Source organism: Tetrao urogallus (genome assembly GCF_951394365.1).
Source record: "Tetrao urogallus genome assembly, chromosome: 12".
Lineage (NCBI taxonomy): Eukaryota > Metazoa > Chordata > Aves > Galliformes > Phasianidae > Tetrao > Tetrao urogallus.
Window position 1 is genome coordinate 19321445 of NC_136825.1, and position 21334 is coordinate 19342778.

A 21334-nucleotide genomic window follows, 5' to 3' on the forward strand; every position below is an offset into this window, starting at 1 on the left:
CTACAAACTTTCTCTAACTCCCCCCTCTCCCCAATCCTTAATCCCTGTGAAGCCTTTTCCTCACGTTTTCACCACGGGGCCCTTCTCAGCCTTCAGCACCGGCCCGCACAGCCGTACCGGACAGGCGCGCACCAGGCGCGCGCTGCGGCCCCGCACGGCCTCCTGCACACCCCGCACCCCGCCTCCCGCCTCTCCTATTGGCAAGCCCTGCCCGTTCGGTCATCTCGTTGGCTGCCGCTGCCGCCTGTTATGTGCACGCCGCGCCCCTTCTTCTGGGAGAGCCTCGTCCGCCCCTTCGTCTCTGCGGAGGCAATTGGCTGCCCTGGCCGTCACTTAAAGTTTGGGCGGAGGGGCGATTAGATGAACGGGGTCAGGCGGGATGCCCGCCCTCTGCGAGGGCGAGTCCAGGTAACGGGCGCGCAGAGGCGTGACGTCACCCGGCGCGACGCGCAGCGGCCGGGGTGAGCGTCACGTGACCCGGGGAGCCGGTGGTACGGGGCCGAGGAAGCGTGGGTCCTCGTGGGGCTGGGCGGTGGGTCTTGTGCTGAAGATTGCAGAGCTGCTGCGCAGTAATGACATCACTGATGGAAGAGCAGAGTACTGGGTTGAGAAAGCTGCCAGGCTCTTCCCTAGGAATCCAGCTGCTTACAGACTGAAGGTAAATTCCAGCTTCTGATCTCTGTTCTGTGCCTAGAAGAAACTTTAGTTGCATCAAGTGATGGGAAAACAGTAGTAGTAATAGTATCCAAGAGGTCAAGATTAGATAGGTGATATTGCCTCTGTGTATAATCAATAGATATCAAGATGTTATAATCACAATATAATTGTATAATCAATAGATATCAAGATGTTATAATCACAATACAATCAAGAGAGTTAGACAAAGTAGACAACGATCACAAAAAGAGAATAGGTGGAAGAGCTTACCCTTCGGCTGAGCTCACCACAAAACAGCAAGAGAGGTGATCTCCAGAAGAGATCCTTCCCCTCTGGTAGCCAGCTCTTCAATAGGTCTAGGAGGGGTGGAGCCTGGCTCCATCCCTTCCAGCAGCACAGGTGAATTGCCTTCACCTGTGCTCCTCTGGCTGACTCATGGCTCACCTCAGGTGATTAATCAGAGGTTCAGGCCGTGATTCAGCAGTTCCCATACACTCTGTTATGTGACTACTCTGCTTTCTGGGTTTTTTTTATTTGAGTTAAAAACTGTCAAGTGTAGGAGATGCTGTTATTCCCTAATGCTGTGAAAGTGCTTTCAGTCATATGATCTCACTTTTGTACAGGCGTTAGTTTTCTGGAGCACAACAGCAATGAAATTGAAGTCTTGAGAGGCTTGTGTTTCGGGGTTTTTTTGTGTGGCTTTTTTTTTTTTTTTTTTTTTTTAGACAAGCTGCTCTGTATCGAAGTGTGTCAAATTTGAACCAGATGGTTTGACAACTTAGCATCTACAAGATGCAAACTCTAAAGTTCTGGTTTTTTTTTTTTTTCTTTTCTCACTTCTAAAATGCTTTCCAAACTCTCTGTAGCACCTTTGAGCTTTGCAGAGCAGTTTGAGTAATGTAGTCAGTAGTGGCGGTGAGAAAGCAGTCAGGTAGTGTAGTTGCTGAAGAGGCTTTTGTGGAGAATGCAATTTTAACATGTTGCCTTTGTATTTGATAGGAGCAGTTACTGGAGCGTCAAGGCGAAGATGGCTGGAATCAGCTCTGTGATATGATTCAGACCGAGCTCTGTGCGAGACCAGACGATCCCTACCTTAACATCAGACTGGTTGCTCTCTACCGTTCAAATAACAGATTAAGAGATGCTGCGCTTCACTGTCAGGAGGTGGAGAAGAAAATACCTGTAGGCTCTAGCTTGGAATGGTGTTAGTGCGTCATTTATGACGTTCGAGGTATTTAATCATGTTTTGGTCCTGTAGTAATCTGCCATGTCCTTGAAACTAGTGTTATTCTCTTAGTATCGTTACAATGATACAGCTAATTCTCAAGTGGCTTAACTCCTTCAAATGCAGCGTCTGCTGAAACCCATGATTTGCTTAGGATTTTCTTAAGCCTTCCAGAGTTGAAAAATATGTTAATGTCTCACCTGGGGAACTGGATTATGTAGCAAGGTGTTCTGGAGAACCTCTTGCCTTCATGTAAGGATGGTGGTTTCTCATTCTCTAATGAACTTTGTTCTTTAGGAATACCTTGAATCAGTACGAGACTTGGAGTCTGATAAAAATAATTGGAGAGCTGTCAAGAAGGATCATCTGCTGGCCTATTCTAGCTTGGTTAAAAATACACTTGCTTCTAGAGATGTTCGAGAAAGCAGAGGGGCCCTTGAAAGGTATTGTTTTAACTGTTCTGTTTAAAAAAAAAAAAAAAAGAAAAGAAATTGAATATTTTTTCTGGGTCACAGAACTGCTAGCAGGCATAATTTTCAGTGATTAGCCATTCTGTGGATGGGAGAGGAGTTCCTCTGTACTAATTGCAAAGAAAAAATGTTGCTAGGCGTGATCCCCAAGCTGTGTGTCTGAGCTACAGGCCTCAGAGAAGACTTGGTGATAGGGGTCTAGTATAAGTGGGAGGCCAGGACTTGGTTGAAAAGGAATCTTTCCTATGTTCCAGTTTTGATCGTGTGCTTCACTCTGTGAGACCGTGTGTGAATGGACCTGATGAGCTGTCTCGTACCTTCCTTGAAATGAAAGGACACTTCTACATGCATGCTGGAACTTTCCTGCTGAAAATGGCACAGAACAGCGAGGCACGATGGAGAGATGCGTGTGAACTTGCAGCCTTGTGTTACCTGAAAAGTTTCCATGTAAGTCCCTGTTCAATTTGTGCATTTAGTGATTGCAATTGAATGCTCTCGCTGTACACACACTGAACACCCATATTCCAAAAACTAGCTGCTGTTTAAGGCTGTCTCCTCGCCAAATCTTACTCTTCCATACTTGTTTAAAAGATTTCAACGGGTGTGAAGAAAATCCCATCCGTTTCACTTGTCAGAAGTAAATGACTCTTAAGGGCTAACGAGTATATTTTCTGTAGTACGGCTGTTCCCTTCTCTGTAATGCAGCTAAATTAACTAATATTAAGGTTATTGATACGGGAGGGAGGGGAATGACCTGAGTAGCTCTCACATACTTATTGCACAGACAGCAGAGCTCGATCAAGCTTAATTCTTTGCTTTATGGAATACAATCAGTTTTCCTTTTGCACAAGTGCTTGCGTTCAAAACATCGCTTTCTCTTGTGCACTCTTACAGCTGTTTGCAATTGTTCAGTTACTCACCTCGTGTCCTTTCCTGAAAAGAAACAAGCTTGTTTCCTAACTTTTAAGACTAAATGAAGTGATTTGCTTTTTATTGTCAAGAAGCTGTAGCAATTCTTTTCTTTCTTCACCAGATTCCTAAACCAAAGTCAAAACTAACGAGAGGAGATCGTGCTGGGCAAGATACGCTGGAAACGTTGGCCTGCGACCGAAAAAGCCAGTCTGGTAATAAAAAATAATAGTTACAAATGTTCCATAGTTCCGTTTTAATCTTATGAGCTGCTAATGTCAGAGTTAAAGGCTTGTTAAAGAGCACGTTTGGTGTCTTGGAACACACCATAAAATGTTCTGCGTTTTGGCTGTGTATAAAATGCAGAACAGTGGTTTGATCCTGACACGTACTGGGCTTTTTCTTTTTGTCTCCAGGACGTTAAAATAGAATTTAACTTCCAGTGTCTCCTAGTCTGCTGGTTTCTGCCTACTAATACACTATTTGTAAGCTTTGCTAGTCCCAAGTGTAAAAGAAAATATTGCTCTTTCCTGTCACTTTTGTTCCCTTCTTTGTTCCAACAGGTTTTCTGCTTTTTTTTTTTTTTTTTTTTTTGGTAAAGCTGAGGTAGTCATTTTCAGTCTTCACTATCCTATGGGCTGGAGATGAAAACAAAGAAAACACTGGGCATTGGGCTGCATTGTTCCTGAATAGATGAGACTGACAGCTACTTATTTTGAAGACAATTGCAGTGCCCTTATAATAAAAATACACAGTAACTGTGGAGAACTGGATTTAAAAATGCCTTGGGACTGCTGTCAGGTCATATGCTAAAAGAGTGACTTAATTATAGGGAGAGTGTAAGTTAGAAATTTGTAAATATCATAAAGGGAAATCTTGATTCCCAGCCTGAAGCAGCAGGAACAACCCACTGCATCAAATATTGTTGTCCTTGTTTAAGTTGAGTGTTCTTATGTGACATTATGTTTTTCTAGGTCATATGTTGCTGAACTTAAGCCACGGCAAGGAGGACTTCTTGAAATAAATTGTGGAATCTTTTGCAAACCAAAGTGGTTTATTTACATTGTTTGAAAGCCTCTTTGGGAGTGGAGCTTCTAAAGAGAGAGCTTTTCTCGGCACAGATGATGTGGGAGATGTCAGTCCCCAGGCACCAGAGCAAGGAGAACTGAGTAAATACGTTATTGGTAAGAGATGCTACTTAAACTCTGCATACACGTGACTCTGTATTAGAGGTTCTTCTCCAAGTGCTTCATTTGCAACAAAAGACAAGTGTCTGTCATAGCTCTTCATCATTCCCCTAATGAGAGGGTGCTTTGCAAGAAGTTTCACTTGCAGCTGCAGCTGCGAGGCAGTGTCATCATGCCAGGTTCTGAAGAATTTCTCCCATACTTCCTGCTTCCACACTGTTGTCTTCTGGTCTGTTCTGATTCATTTCCAGTTGAAGCTGCCTATTGAGCTTTTTGTGCTTGTACGCTGGTAAGTGCTGATAGGAAGCCTGTACTTATTTATGTGTAATCTATGAACACAGGTTAGAGGCATAAAAATGAAATAATTCCAGGATGACTTGTGAACTAATGAGATCTTCCCATTTTTTTAAGCTTAACTTGATGATGAAGTCTGGCTTTGAATTTGAGCATAACAAGAGTAGAATGCTAGTAGCCTCCTCCTTAGCTGTTAGTGGTCAGAAACATGTAGACTGTTTAGTCTAAAACTGCCGACCAGGGTGCAAAGCAATAAAGCTTATGGCTCTTTCCCTGCATATGTGTTTTTTATATCTATACGTCTGTTTTATATATTAAATAGAAGTTTATGCTACTACGGCCTCTCTGAAGAAGTTTGTTCATCATGTTTTTAAATACATAATGCGTAATTTAAAAAATGGTTTGTGCTTCTTGTTTGTAGGCCAAAGATTTTCCTTGTTAGAGAAGTGTGATGTTATCTCTATTTTTTGCTTTGTCAAAACTATTGATGAGTGTTAATGTGCTTTGGTTGTGCACTACTATGAAGTAGCTATTGCTTCTGCAGAAGTTATTAGTGTAATGTGAACAGGTGCAGAAATCACTTGAAGAAAGCGACATCTTACTTGAAAATTCTTAGTTCCAGCTTGTTAGACAGAGGCGAGCAGGTGGGAGGAGGTTGGTGGGGAAGTGCTTTGATGGGAGAAATATTCAGAGCTCGCTCCTCTTGCAGTGAAACCCAGCTCTGATCAGATGCAGGTCTTCCGAACTTGGCCGCAGACTCTAGCTTCTTACAACCCTTGTTATTGCACAGGTGCTGTTTGGATGCACAGCTGTAGTCTCCAGCACCTTGCATGGCTTGGCTTGCAGTGGAATTCTGTGTCAGTGTTATTCCCACTGTGCAGATCATTAAAGCAACTTTTTCACTTGCCCCACGAGACATCGAGAATGGAAACAGATGCTCCTAAATCCATATTCCTGTTGGACCTTGAAGTAAGCAAGCTCCCCAAGTTCTTAAATGCATGTAAATGCCAGTTTTTTGGTACCTAATACCTTCACAGAGTCACAGAATCACAAGGTTGGAAGCGACCTGCAAAATCATCTAGTCCAAAAACCTTCTGTTTGTTTATTTTTACCAAAACAGGTTTTTTTACTTGGGATGGTGTTCACTAGCAACTTAGAACTGCGAGAGAAGTTTAATACTCAGCGTGGCACACATCAACCTCCTTTCTTACCGTTGCTGCTGTGCAAACAGTACTGTACTGAGAAGGAAAGGTCCTGGTGGGATGCTGTGTGTACTCTCATGCAGAAAAAAACAATGTAAGAATTCTTCAGTTTGGAAAGTTTGGTTCCAATATTTCCAGAGGGCTTCCGAATTGATTGCCATGGGTTGTGTAAAACTAGTTCCTTTTGTTTGACATCCTTTGAACGTTAAAGGTTTTTTGCTGTAGGGGTGTGAGATGGTGAAGAACTTTCTAAAAACGGGCTTTACATTTCTGATATTGCATTTGTAAAGAAGAGCTAGCTTAGGGCTAAAGCTGCTTGTTGTGTTCATCAAACAAATGATGTGTGAACAGATGAAAAAGAAGGAATGCTAATTGAGGAATATTTCTTTTGATATTCAGACCAGACTCGGCAGCCAAACTGAAGCTTCTTGTACAGCATGGATTGAGTACTCTGCGAGCCCTGGAGAAATGCGGCCTTCAGCCTGCCTTAATTATACACTGGGCAAGAAGCCTGCAAAAAAACAGTAAGTTAAGATTATCTGTAAATAAGTACCATCTGTTTTTCTCTAATTTGCAAACTTAACAGACTAAATAAAATCAGATGAGAATGTAGTATTGAGAAGTGCTGCTAATTTTGATGGCATGACTGGAGCAACTACCTTGCCTGACAAGTACTCTCTACCTCACTACTCTCTTAACAGCACAGGTAAAAGCAACATTATTTTCTCCCCGTGTTACTTTCTGCGTCTATAGGGAGACCTTCTGAAGTACGTCCCAAGTGTCAGAGAAAAATTCTTGAAACTTCTCAAGAAAACAACTGTATCAGAGAAGAAAAAGTATGAATAACATTTTATTTGAATTTTCCGTGACGGTTTGGATTTCTCTTCTTCAACAGGGCATTAGCCTCCTACGACCAGAAAGAATATGTTGGAAGAAGTGTCTACTACTGGAAGAAAACTTTGTTAAGCTTGAAAACTATCAAAAAGCGCAGAAGTATTCCTGAACCTGCTGATCCTCTCTTCAAGCATTTCCATACTGTGGACATCCAGGTACTGATGGATTATTCAAAGAGGAGAGTAAGAGGGGTTAGAGGAAAAGTAAGTAAGGGGGTAAGTAGTAAGGGGTAAGAGGAAAAAGATGGCATGGCTAAAGACTGAATCCTTCAAAGATGTATTCATGTGAACAATACCACTTTAATACATGGAAACACTTATGTGAGTAAAACTCTGAGCAAATGTTTTAGGAGAACTTTGTGTTTTCTAACTTCACATTTTCTCTTACATCTCTTCATTTTCTTCAATGGAACAACGAAGTCCTCTGGGAGTTGTAGTTCACTCTTGTCTTCTGAGACCAGGAAACCAGAAATGTTGACAAGCCACAGAACGGCAGTACTAACCCTTTAACTCCAGCGCACTGCGAGATGTGATGGTGTGGAATACTGACCAAAAAACATAAAACCAGGACAAGAGAGTGTCTCTTGAACCGAGGCTGCTTCCTGTGACGGAGTGCTGTGTAGCCATAGAGCCCCTTCACTAGTGGGGTGAGCACAATTTTTCTTTCTATGATTACTGGTCTACCTGTGAATACTTGGCCTGCTATCTCCAAGAATCTGTCAGAAGCAGTTTTGCTTCTTTGTGAGCAGGGCACCTACATTAACTTTATGTTGTGTGTTCAAAGTTGGCCTACAGTGCTAGTCTGCAGCCATATGCCAAGCACTACGAAATCATTAGGGAAAACTTGTGCCAAGACATCTGGAGGCACTTCTCCAGAAAATACAGGTGGGCAAAGCACTCTGCATGTTATCTCTGCCTTTCATCTCTTACCCTGATTCCCTGAGAAGGAAACAAAGGTGCAGAGGCTGAAAGGGAAGCACAGGGCACTCTGGCAGTCCACCAGTAGGGATGCATGAGGGACCGTGGCTGTGCAACATGCCCACAGAGCCACTTGTCTTGAACTCTGAAAACTACCTGCAAGTCTTTGACTGCAGTGACTCTGAATAGAGCGCTCACCCTTACTACTGAGACACTAACAAGCATTTCTGAAGTGCTTTCTTTGATGAGCATTTGTCTGTTTCATCTTACAGGTGAGAAATCCAGATTTACCGTCAAATAGGTTCTCCTGCAGTGCACAGCTGTTCCTTGCACTGCCTTTTGGCCAGGATCTTGCATTCTCTGGGGACTCGGAGCAAAGTGATTTGTGTAAAACTAAGCAGATTAACATTTAACTCTCTTTCAGGCAATGCCCCTGACCATGAGGCTTTCAGCTTTGCTCCTGTTGATGTTTCCTCACTATGAGCGTGAGACAACTCTGCGCTGAGCAGTTCATCAGCAGGATCTGCCTGGGGTGGAAGACCCTTTCCCAGTTCTGGGCCTATTTGAAGCTGACTTTTATTTCTTCTCTCCAAAGTCTCAAGACAAGGCTGAATCCTGTGTTCCTGTCTTGTCCTATACTGGTCAAGTGCTCTCATCACCTTATCCAACAGCACGGCCTTAAAAGTGCACAGAACTGTGCAGCAGTTCAGGACATACAGGACTGCTGAATGGGGCAGGCAGCTCCAGAGACACCCGGACTTGTCGGTACCAGCAGCAGGAAGCAAGGAGCACCCTGCAGCACCTCAACTTTCATCAGGTGCCTTTATGTGGGGACCTGAGTCAAGTTCCTAGCTCCCATGTGGACACCAACGTAAGGACACCTATGTTCAGGAAAGTAGTTGACTGGAAATTGAATCTCACTCTTCCTCTTCAATATTGCAGTCTTCTGTACAACGTTTTTATGAGAACAGAAAAAAATCTGTAGAGATATGATTGAATTGAAATTTGTCACCTTCGCCTGATATTGAAGAGCACTTTCCAATTTGATACATGAAGAAGGAAAGACAGTTCAATCACTACAATCTCCACTACGTCTTTTTTATCTCAATCCATCAAATATTTCAAATCCCCTTTTACATCTTTGGTATTCACCCAATAGCTGATATTAAAATCCACCCCATCTTCATTCTCATTTTCATCTTTACAGATCAAAAGTATCTAAGATAATCGGTGTTCCTGAGCAGATCCCAAGCAGCAGCCCAAATACAAAGTGACGTAGAATAGAAAAAAGTATAGGCAATAACTGTTTCTCCTGCTCTCAGAGAATCACCGAGGTTGGAAAAGACCTGCAAGATCATCACCAACAGTTCTCACTAAACCACGTCCCTCAACACAAAATCCTTGAAACATTCCTTGAATGCCTCCAGGGTCGGTGATTCCACCATCTCCTGGGAAGCCCATTCCAGTGCCTGACCACTCTTTCAGAGCAGCAGTATTTCCTAACGTCCAACGTGAATCTCCCCTGGTGCAGCTTGAGGCCATTTCCTCTGGTCGTCTCACTGCTTACATGGGAGAAGAGGCCGAGTCCAGCTCACTGCAACTTCCCTTCAGGTAGTTAGAGAGAGTTGTAAGGTCTCCCCTGAGCCTCCTCTTCAGCAGATCGAACAATCCCAGCTCCCTCAGCCAAGCTGATAACAGCCTACACCACTCTGTCACAGGGAGGAGCTGCACAATATCATAGCAGGTTAAAATTACTCAAGTTCCCCGATAGGCAGGAAAGTAAATATTAAAACTAAAGTCCAGCTGGATCAAAATAAGCAAACATATGATTTTCAATAATACAAATTTTAGTTTCATTATTAGGGAGTCACAAACTTCATGGAAATCAGAAACTAGGAGGATTCACCTCTTCAATAGATTTTACTAACGGTGTTTTATCGTAAAGTTCTGCACTGATATCTCAGGTCTCCTATAAAGCTGCAAGTAAATCTGCCCCTCCAGCAAGTCTGCTACCTTGAACACATCCCATATCACAGTGTGTTTGGGAAGAGTGACAGCTGCTAACTCTTCTTGTACACCTGTTTGTGCATTTACCCTGGAGGTCTCCCTTTAAGCAGTAAGCAAACGCTGTCATTGCTTCAGCTGTGTGATGAGATCAATGTCTGAAGCGGCCTGTCTGACAGTGAATCTCTGCTCCGAGGAAGAAGGTCAGATATTACACGGACTTCTTCATCATTCACATCTGTCACTTTTATCTCAATCTGTGTGTAACTGCCTTATTTTGTAGGCTTTTTTTCCCAGCTGCCAAGTTCAAGTCTTTTGCTTCTGCCTTGCCACACATTCCACTGGAGCCACAGATAGGTACAAGATGGGCACCTTATCAGATGTTCCCCCAGACAACAGAGGAGAAGCAGCCAGCACAGCTGCTTCTTCCACGTGGCATTTCTTATCCCCCTTACAGTTCAATAACACAGGAACAACTTCAGCTGGAGGTGAAGTGCTTTCTGAAAAGGCATGCTGCTTTGGAAAGAGTACAGCCATACTGCCACATTACGGAGTACAGCATGAACCAAAGATAGCATACACTACAATTCACACTGAGATGTACACACATACTAAATAGGGAATTTTTTAGATGTCTTTCTTAGAGTGACTTCCAGCTTGAGGCAAGGCAAAAATAAGAGATACATGAATACATAACAAGCATTTCAAGTTAAAACAGAAAAAAGAGCATGGCTCAGATAAGGTCATTTGCAATAGCTTAACAGCTTTTGGAATAATATTCCATGGTGATGATGAAAGACAGATGGAATCTGTGACTCTGATAAATCTTCAGTACTTAGAGATGAGCAAGGACTACATGAAAATCTTTCAAAATGGAAAGACTCACTGGTATGCCCTTGCCTTTGTCAGCTGCTCCCTTTTAACTATATGCTGATGATCATAAAGACAATTGCCACAGTCTGTTTCAGGCGATGAGTAAATCCATGGAGAATACTCAGTTCTGCAGCGCTGCCTGTCTTGTTACTTTTTTGGCAAAAAAGGCCTGTGGCTGAATGGTGCCTTCAGCACTATACCTGACATTTCACACGCGAGCCTTGAAAGGAACACGTTCTATCATCTTCTTCTCCCTACATGGAACATTCCTTCGTAGCCCAGGTTTTTGATTCAACAGAAGGGGAATGCAAGCTCATCAAATATGCCTGTAGTGTTTGCGGGTACAGCTCTCCTGAGTTCTGAAAAACCACATCTTTCTTCTGCTAAAGGTGGATTTGGCACGCAAATTTGCCCAGAGAATACCAGCTTCTGTCTTTTCCTTCATCATTCTATTCCATTTAGTCAGAGTTGCAGCCAAACAGAGAACGCCACGAGCATTGCTACAAACACCTCCAATGAACTAGAACAAGGCAGAAAGAAGATCTGAACTTTAGACTAAGGATGACAGCCCTACCGTTCCTGCCTGAGTTGGTAGCCCCATTATCTGGAAGCAGTTGTGAAGTGAGAACACACATGCACACACAGCTCCAGAGATCAGATTTCCTGCACCATGAACGGACCCCTTTCAACGGTCATTGTTTTCTCAGAACTTGCAACTTTCCACGCTGCAACAAAACATCATGCTTCAACCCAGCAGAGATCTGGGTTGCTTCCTTTATTTTTTGAAAGTGACAGTTGTTATGAGATAAGCAGAGGCCAAGGGGAGAAATTGGACATAGTGCTCATTTTCTGCTGAGCCATACCTGTAACACACTCTGGGATCCTGTTACCTTCTGCAGCAGGTCATTTTTAATTGCCTTATCATAAAATACTTTTTAAAGCACTGAACATTAAGGGATTTAAACCTCTTTACTGCTCCTGGATGGCAATCTCTCAAGGCTCATACTGAGGCCAGCTCCATCTAATAAATAGAATGTGGGCAAAAAAGCAATACCATCAATTAATGACAAGTATTGTAGAGAATATTTGAAACACTTGAAAGAAGACCTCTAGGAGATCTGCATTTCAATAATAAGCCAAAGCAGTAAGTGAGGGAGGAAGGAAGGAAGGAGGGAAGGAAGGAAGGAAGGAAGGAAGGAATATTTCTGTTCTTTCCGGGGTAAAGTCATTTATTAGTCTCCAAGCAAAAGGTTTTGTACAATGTAATACAGGTAGATACAGGTGTGTGAAATCAAACCTGTACAGGGAAAGGCCCACAACAGCAATCAGATGTGCATAGACTGGGGTAAAGCAATATGAAAACCATGGTATCACTGCACTCAAAAGAAGGTTCATCTTGAATATAGCAAAGTGCTGTCAGCAGCGGTACACACAATGTTGCAAAAACACTGAGGTCTACAATGCAATAGGAGCCAGTCTGGGGAGTGTAATAGCTGTCCTATCCTGAATAACTGCAATTCACAGAAATCTGTCGTTCTCTAAGAAACGTGGATAGCAACACCTACGCTCACAGGGGTGAATGGGATCCTTTTAGCTGACTCCAAGATTTTCCGATCAAATTATCTCTAAAGAATGAAGAGCAATCAAGTTCATGTAATTGAGTTTGTTCAGTATGCAGGTATTTGAAAGCAATGCGAGTTAGTTAGACCCTTGGTATCATTAAGGAGTGGTTTCAGATAAGGAAAAGCTGTCCCAAAGCACCACTAAGGAGCTCAGCAACACTTCTGAAATGAGCTGCAGCTTGGACATCAGTGCAGCGGGTCACAGAGGAAATCCCTTCTCATAGCACATTTTGACTGTTCTCACAAATCAGTCAGATAGCCTCCCATCTGTCTTTTCCAAAGGTATTTTCTGCATCCAAGACAAAGACTTGTTATAAAAGCCTGTTAGAATCCTAACAGTTGATCACTGTGGAGTTAATCTATTTTATTCAGGTTTATTTAATAGCTTTTTGCTAGGTTTCAGTGCCTGAACTAAGTGATCTTCATTAGTTTGCAGATACTATGCCTTGTACCTAAGTGCATGTATCTGGAAGTACCCCAGTAGATATCTAAGGTACACGAGCACCAAGAATTTTCCACTATGAATGACAGTGCTTGGAATACCAAATTCATTCTTGCTTACATAAAGCATTTTTTCTAATTCTATTTCATCTATGTCATCTCTGAAGCTTTGGAAACTTCAGATTCAGAAAAAAAAAATTCATCTTATTTCACATTACTTACATACCAACTGTAATTGCTAAGTTGTTCTGAGTGGCCCACAGCCAAAGAAAATCTTACGTATTTTTCCGTTTCATACATCTGCCTCAGTTTTGAATGGCCTTTTCCATAGAATAACGTAGACTTCTGTGTTTCAGCAAGTCCATCTGTTACAAATTAGACAATTCAGCCGATCTATCTTCTCAGGCTAAGTTTATACTCAGCAGCTTTCCAGGAGTAGTGCCTAAGTGATCGTGACGGCCAAGCTCAGGGCTGGGCAAGCTGTAGTCACGGTCTCTATCTACTGCAGTTTAACAGTCACATTAAGGTTGAATCAGTCTTCACACAATGAAGCAATGTATTAAAGCTAGACTCAAACTGCAGTAAATCTCAAACGTACAGATGCAGACTTGTGCTCTGACCTGTACAGCATCTGAATGAACGACACAGGGTGAGAGGGTTAGACGCAAGTCCTACAAAACTCAGAAAATACAAGACAGAAGTCACAAATCACAGCAAATGAAGGGGATTTTACAGGCTTAGCCTTCTTGCCGTTTGCTGTAGTATGTTTACTTAGCAATCTGAGCATGTATGCAGTTTACAGATGAAAATACTCTTTTTATTCGTAATGAAGAGGCATAAAAGAATTCTGAGAACCTTGATCTTGCAGAAGTAACCTCACGAGACTGAAACACTTAAAAAGCATAGTTGGGGAAGTTTTAAAAATTACATAAGCAACAAGGAAGTTCTTGACTACGTGATCAGATTGAATCAGGGTGGCAATAGATCTCATCAGCTCAGTGTGAAGACGAGGTAGTAGTACTGTCTGGACACCAGAGGAAGGAAAGGACTGCGTGGAAAAGTTTGCACTTCAATAAATGCACGGGAAAAGAAACAAAAAAAAAGGAGGAGGAAATGACCAAATCTGAGAATAAGGCAAAGAGAGGAGTGAATACAGCTGAGATTCATCCCAGCAAGAAATAAAATCAGCAAACACTCCAGGCGCAGCAATTATAGCCTGATTATTCTATGGAAACATGGCAATATGCATGAAACATATGTATACATGAAACAGTTCTATTAAGCATGTTAAAATAACTGAAAGTAGATTTGTCCCAAGAAAACATATGTAACTAAGCTTCTGCTTGGCTTTAAGATGCACACACATTATTTCTTTGACTTGGAAAGACAAGCATGTGTGATACTCTACTGAGTACTGAGTTATTTCAGCTTTCTGGGAGCTGTATACTAATGCTGTGTTGTCAGAAGTCTTCTGAAATGAGGGTTTGATACTCCGACATCAGTAAACAGCATAGTGCTACTGATCTGTAACCTCTCAGCAGCAAAATGGAGAAATCCATGTGATCGATTCAGTGTCTGTGAGGTGAAGCAACACCTTTTAATACGCCACCTCAGAGAGCTGGCAGAAAAAATAGACAAATTTTATTTTACCTGCTTCATCAAAGTACATACAATGGAATTTGTTTGAGAGAAGAATGAACTCCTTTATATTGCAGATGGAAGGACAGACCCTGCCAGTACAAATCTACATGAATACGTGGCAGAATACCTTACCCATGAGCAGATAACTCTTTTCTTAAAAGCGCAACTTTTGTCACTCTTGACAGCAATACCTGAAATGCAGTTTGTGAGTCTTGGGAAAGGAAGGCAGACGGAAAAAAGACACCGTTTAGTCTGGATTTGATTAACATTACTCTGTTGCTCTCAGTTGGTTGCAGAACTTAACTTCTACAATGACAGGGGACGTCATTGACACTTGGCATCATATCTCTTTGAAATTCTAGGCCCCTTTCAGTCAAATTTGGCAGAGAGGAAAAGAGTTTTCAAAATGTTGGTTTTTTTGTTTTTTGTTTTAATTTATTGAAGAGGATAATGATCCAGTTGTAGCAATGACATATTTCTATTTGAAAAGTGAGTCATAGTGGTATTCCCCACGATCTATTTTTCAGCGTTTTTCAGACTTCACATATAGGAACTTCCTACCAGGTCAGTGACAGGCGAACACAGCTCCAACACATAGCTGATCTCTGTGAAGGATAAAATGCACACAAGGCATGCGATTCTGAAATTCAAAGGAGATTTCAAATGGTTGTATTTCAGTATGCTTAAATAATGTTCTACCTATTCTGCACTTCCTTAGAAAAATCTGAAATGTATTTTTCAGTAATTATCTCTTTTTCATTTAAGAAGACCTTCCAATAATTCATAAGCTTTACCTTCATTATCCCGTGCTCATTTTTATAGTTCCTCATTGCAGAAAACTGATGTGGCCCAATTGGATTACCAAGGTAAAATCAAGCATCTGTAAACAAGGGTAGGAATATCAGATGAAAAGCCAGAAATGTAGCTGAAAGGCAGGCAGTGCCCAGGGATTTGAGATACAGGGCACAGACTTCACCCAACTGCACACGCTACTGCAAGTGAAGGGCATGGGAAGCCTCTTCAGCCCTCTGATTACTATTAAACCTTGGGAGAGGAGATCCTCCTGGAAAAGAAATTAGCTTCAAGCCAATTACAAATGAAAATCCTTTCATTCAGCTGCCTTTGCCATGCTGTCCAGATATTCTCTCCCAGATAACAATAATTTTTCTAAAAGTATGATTTTAAGCCTTATTTTCTTTTCCACTAAAAGCTTCTACTGGGAGAAGGGAAATTCTGATCTTTCTGTTGGCATTACGTTTGTCTGCAGGGCCCATAATATGACTTAATTGCATATCAGGGCACAGATTCCCATTGCTCTGGCCCCATACCATCCCTTTGAGCAGTGCGTTAAATGCAGCACATTTCAGATCAAAAGCCAGATGCCTTCACCATGCAACCCCTACTGTGAGTGCATCACAGAACATGAATTCCTGTATGACTGCAATGCACCCTGAGCCTTCGGAGTCCATAGGATGGCACTGTGTAGGCCTCTCATGCTGCTGCTGAGACCTTCAGCTCCAATTCTATCTGATCCAGACTGAATCTTCCTCGTTCATTTGTCAGTCCATCACCAAGAAAAAGCCCAGTCCCTCTGCAAGCAGATGCAACAAGGGAACCCCAGGTTATGAAGGCAATATTTACATCCAGATGAAGTTTCTCACTTTTACTTAGGGCCAGCCTGACTTCCTTGCTGGCATCCCAGTGGTCCCACTGCCAAGGCCCGTCACCTCTTCTGGAAAACGCAAGTGCAGCAGTGCTTCTTCCTTGACAGGGGACAGGTAACAGGAGGAGGCCCCTGGCCTCACCCCATCATCAGTCACATAAGACCCCTTCACAGGAGTTGGGGTAGCTGTCCTCTTGGCTCTGTGGTGGTCAGAAACAGACCTACACAGCGCTGTCTACAGTTAGAAATGCCTCAAGCTCCCAGGATGATGTCCTTCAAATTGCTCTCCCAAAAAGCACTTCCAGACAGTAAGCCTCAGTAACAGCAGAGGTCTGTCTCTTCAATGGTTTGTATCATATCTGATCATAAATTGATAATCATAAATTAAATAAAATATCTCCATGGCTTTACCTTCTCCAATCAAAATGGAAAGGACTCATAGCCCCTTACAGTGAGGATTATCTAGTTAGGTTTTATACACAAAGTGCTCGGGAAAACTGTAGCAATTACTAACAGTACAAAAAGAAATTTGAGATAATTATAGCTGGCTAATACATTGTAGCTATGTAAAGAATGGAGGAGAGGCAGAATTCAGAAAGTTTTCAGAAATAGTTCAAAGACGTTAAAAAAGGTTTCTTGCTAGGCTTCAACCCTTGACAGAGCTACAGACAATTTCTATGTATGTTTTGTGATTCCTGGCAGGTCGTTTTCTCACTTACACTCATCGAATCACTCAGGTTGGAAAAGACCTTAAAAATCATCGAAGCCAACCATAACCTAACCACACTACTTTTGCTCTAACAACCCTCTGCTAAATCATGTTCCTGAGCACCGCATCCAAACGGATTTTAAAACATCCAGGGATGGTGACTCAACCACCTCCCTGGGGAGCCTAGTCCAGTGCTTTTCTAACTTCAGCTCTGAGAAAAGGGCAAAAATTCATTTGGGATTCTTACTACCTTGTACTGTAAATCTCTGAATTCTGTACGGATGGGGCCTTATAAATATTTCTAGAATTAGTCAAAGCACAGTAAAGCATATAGTTTTTTTTTCCTACAGGTTAAATACTGCTGATTAGCTGCTTACTTTTTAGAAAGTTCTCTGTCCTTAGTATTTACACAAGTCTTTTTCTGACCTGCTGTAAGCCCGTTAGTCCCAACCAGATAAGGAGTCTCATTTTAGAGCTGGAGATAGTGTAACACTGTTACTAGTTGATACTTGCTATTTCCTTGCATTCCAGGATTACGTAATAGACAAAAGAACTGCCTCCTAGAAGAGAACGACTTCTGAATTATAATGCAGTAGTGATCTTGTTTTTGGTGTTATTATTGCATAGGTATGTCTGCCTTTGCACTCTTAGTTCTAGAAGATACTGTCTACAGGTATTGCTGACAATTCTCTTCCCCATCACTCTGTATCTCTCCTTGTCTTTTTCTTAGTTTCCATTGTGTGTTTTTTTTTCTTGTTCTTCGTTTCTTTTTTCTTTCTTTTTTTGTTTTTGTTTTTATTTTTGTTTGTCTGTCTATCTGTATGGCTGTTGCTTTAGTTTTTCTTTGTTTGTTTGTTTGTTTGTTTGTTTTGTGTGTGGGGTGGGGGGAGCCAGGGGGTTTTGGGAGGGCTGAGTTGGTTGTTTTAGCTTGGTTGTTCTGTTTGTCTGTCTGCTTCCAAGTGACTCCAGTATATGTCCATCTCAGAAATCTGTTTGTATTATGATCTTTAATGCAAATATGAAAAACATTGACTACAGACACCCTTTCACTGATATTCTGATACTTCACTCAACTAAGGAAACCTCATTATTCTTCAACAGGTCATCTACAAACTGATTAGTAGAGAAGAAGCCACTAGGAGTAACAAACAATTAAGAGGCCACGGCCACCTGAGGGAGACCTCATGGTGTTTTGTTTTGGCCAAGGAAAACCAGTTGATTATTTTCAGAACTTGCATAAATTAAAAACATCAATTAATAAAAATGATACAAATAAATAGTAATAATAATTACATAGAAGTAAGAAAAGACCATTCAAGCTGCATGAAAATAAAATCATGGATTCCCACTACCACTGTTGCTGTATTTGTTTATAAAGCCAAGATCATGGCCTCAATCTACTGTGTCAAACTACATAACTTGACATGCTGTCTTCCTCTAAAGAGGGATTAAAAACACAAATGAAATCTTAGAATCCATTTGAAAATCAATTTTACTTGATTTCCCTGAACTTCAATAATATAGTGACACCCAACCTTCACTTAAAAGGATGAGTAACGTGAGCAAACGTGGATTAATAACTGGTATAACTAAGTGATATTATTCTATAGACCTCAAAGGTGTCTGCCTTCTGAATATCACCAGATTTTACAAAAGATCATTCAGATCCACGCTTTAAACGTATGCTATCAAAATAAGCTCAACTAGCTTCCAGAAATGACTAGGCAGTTTCACTTTCAATAGATATGATTTAAAATGATACCTTTGAAGTAGTGACCAAGCTCGGTGTGGCTTCCATCATTTCTAGCCTCGCTATATTAACTACATCTCAAGAATAAGGATTGCACTCTTATGGAAAAATTAGGTAGTGAATGTCAGTCTTACTGAGAAGACTAACGGTCATCACTTGATCTAAAAATAATAAAACACGAATCACACAAATATACGTTTTCTTGTCTGGAAAAAAGCAAGAATTTTCAGAAGGAGCATGAAATCACAAGCAGCATGGATGTTCGGATTTTGTATATTCGAAGGCAAAAAAAGAATTCTCAAAGAAAATATCCATAGAAAATATGTAATCCTTTATCGCCTTTGGAGAAATAATGCTGATGTGTGGTATGAAACTGAAAAAAAAAAAAAGAAAAAAAGAAAAAAGCAGGTAACTGTCAAAATGTTAGCTAAATACACTAAACACTAATACGCCTGTATATACGTATGTTTATATACAGGTATGTAATATACGTGTAGTGGAATACTGTTGAGAAGGTTCATCCTCTACTGTCACACCACCAGCGTCGGCCTCTGATCTTGTGGACGAATATAATCACATAGGAGACGTTACTGTTGAAGCAGACCTCATACATACACATGGAATCAGCTGTACAATTTTCACTTCAAAGGCATAATTTGCTTAGGCAATCGACACCATCAATAAGAACATCTATTGTATAATGCATCAAGATCTACCTGACTTCCTAATAATCGAGGTGCTGAGACTGTAACTTGTCAATCAATGTATATTGATTTTCTATTGCTTTTGCCACAGTGTACTTGGTGTGTTGATTTTATGGCCACCAGACACTCACTCAGCCTCTCTCTCACTCCCCCTGCACAGAAAGCCAGAGAGAGAGGGGAAAGGCCATGGGAATATTACCTCAGAAGTCAAACAAATTTAACTTAGGGAAAATAAATTTCATTTATTCATCCCATGCCCTGCTCAGCAGGTCTTCCTCACCCCTCCGTTTCTGACTCCTTCATCTGTCGCAGAGTAGCTCCTCTCCGCTCTCCCTTCCTCCTCACACCTCTCCCTGATCCAGCATACGCTCTTCAGGAGCTGCAGGGTGAGCGTTGCCGGGGGCACATAGCACCTTGTCCATGACCTTCTTCCAAGGTGTTCCCACTCTTTTCTGGGCTCTTTCTTCTGAGCTCCTCTCCCTCTGAGCTGCCTGCCCATTGGCTAATGGGTCCTGTGGGGCAGTAGGAGGGAGTAGCAGTGGGCTGGAACTAGTTGTGTCTAGCACCCCAGTTTCACACCACACATCAGCATTATGGCAGGCCTTTCCACAACTGGACACCTGCACTCAGTGCAATACTCTTGTGATCAGAAAGGTCAAAAGAATGTTTCAGAAAGGTGAGTTGGGATTGTGTAAACATACAACGCGTGTATTGATTAAAATTACATTTATGTTTATTAGGAATACAATGTTAGTTCAATTGTTCAGGAAGTATAGACTCTATAATATTTGATTCTTACAAAATCAGAATCATTGTAAGCAGCCTGAATTTTCAAAGCACTCATTGAACTGTACATAAGCTTTATTTGAGAAGCCCCTTATGCAAAAAGCCTCCTTTTCTAGTGGATGAGCACACACACTTTCTCTCAAAACAGTTTAATCCTGGGGTGAGGCCAGGGGCCTCCTCCTGTTACCTGTCCCCTGTCAAGGAAGAAGCACTGCTGCACTTGCGTTTTCCAGAAGAGGTGACGGGCCTTGGCAGTGGGACCACTGGGATGCCAGCAAGGAAGTCAGGCTGGCCCTAAGTAAAAGTGAGAAACTTCATCTGGATGTAAATATTGCCTTCATAACCTGGGGTTCCCTTGTTGCATCTGCTTGCAGAGGGACTGGGCTTTTTCTTGGTGATGGACTGACAAATGAACGAGGAAGATTCAGTCTGGATCAGATAGAATTGGAGCTGAAGGTCTCAGCAGCAGCATGAGAGGCCTACACAGTGCCATCCTATGGACTCAGAAGGCTCAGGGTGCATTGCAGTCATACAGGAATTCACCTTTTTTAACGTCTTTGAACTATTTCTGAAAACTTTCTGAATTCTGCCTCTCCTCCATTCTTTACATAGCTACAATGTATTAGCCAGCTATAATTATCTCAAATTTCTTTTTGTACTGTTAGTAATTGCTACAGTTTTCCCGAGCACTTGGTGTATAAAGCCTAACTAGATAATCCGCACTGTAAGGGGCTATGAGTCCTTTCCATTTTGATTGGAGAAGGTAAAGCCATGGAGATATTTTATTTAATTTATGATTATCAATTTATGATCAGATATGATACAAACTATGGAACTCTTACAAAGCTTTGCTTTCTGTGCTTTGACTGCTTCTGCATTTGCCAAAACTCTCTGTCCTTATTCCTCTAGTTGTTCAACTGTAAAATATCAAAAGGATATGATACCGTAGGAGTAGAAATTATCCCACAAACTAAAACAAGTGCACAAACTTGAAGTGCAATTTCTTGCTCAAACCAGAAAGGCCAATAGCTTGGTAAAGAGCTTGACACTGTCACCATGTCAACACTTATAGAGAATGCAAGTAACAAAAGTTTGGGCCCAAAATAGAACAGAACAGAACCTTGCGCTCTATATAATGCATGCCTCTGGGGCCAGGACCACATCCATCAGCCCAGGAAACAGAGCTGCTCTCCTCACCAGTAATAGCAGCCGGAGGAGTCACAGAATCACAGAATCACAGAATGGCCAGGGTTGGAAGGGACCTCAAGCTTCATGAATCTCCAAACCCCCTGCCACATGCAAATCTAACCACATTTCATACCAGAGCACCACTAACCACCACATTTAATACCAGAGCAGGCTGCGCAGGGCCCCATCCAACCTGGC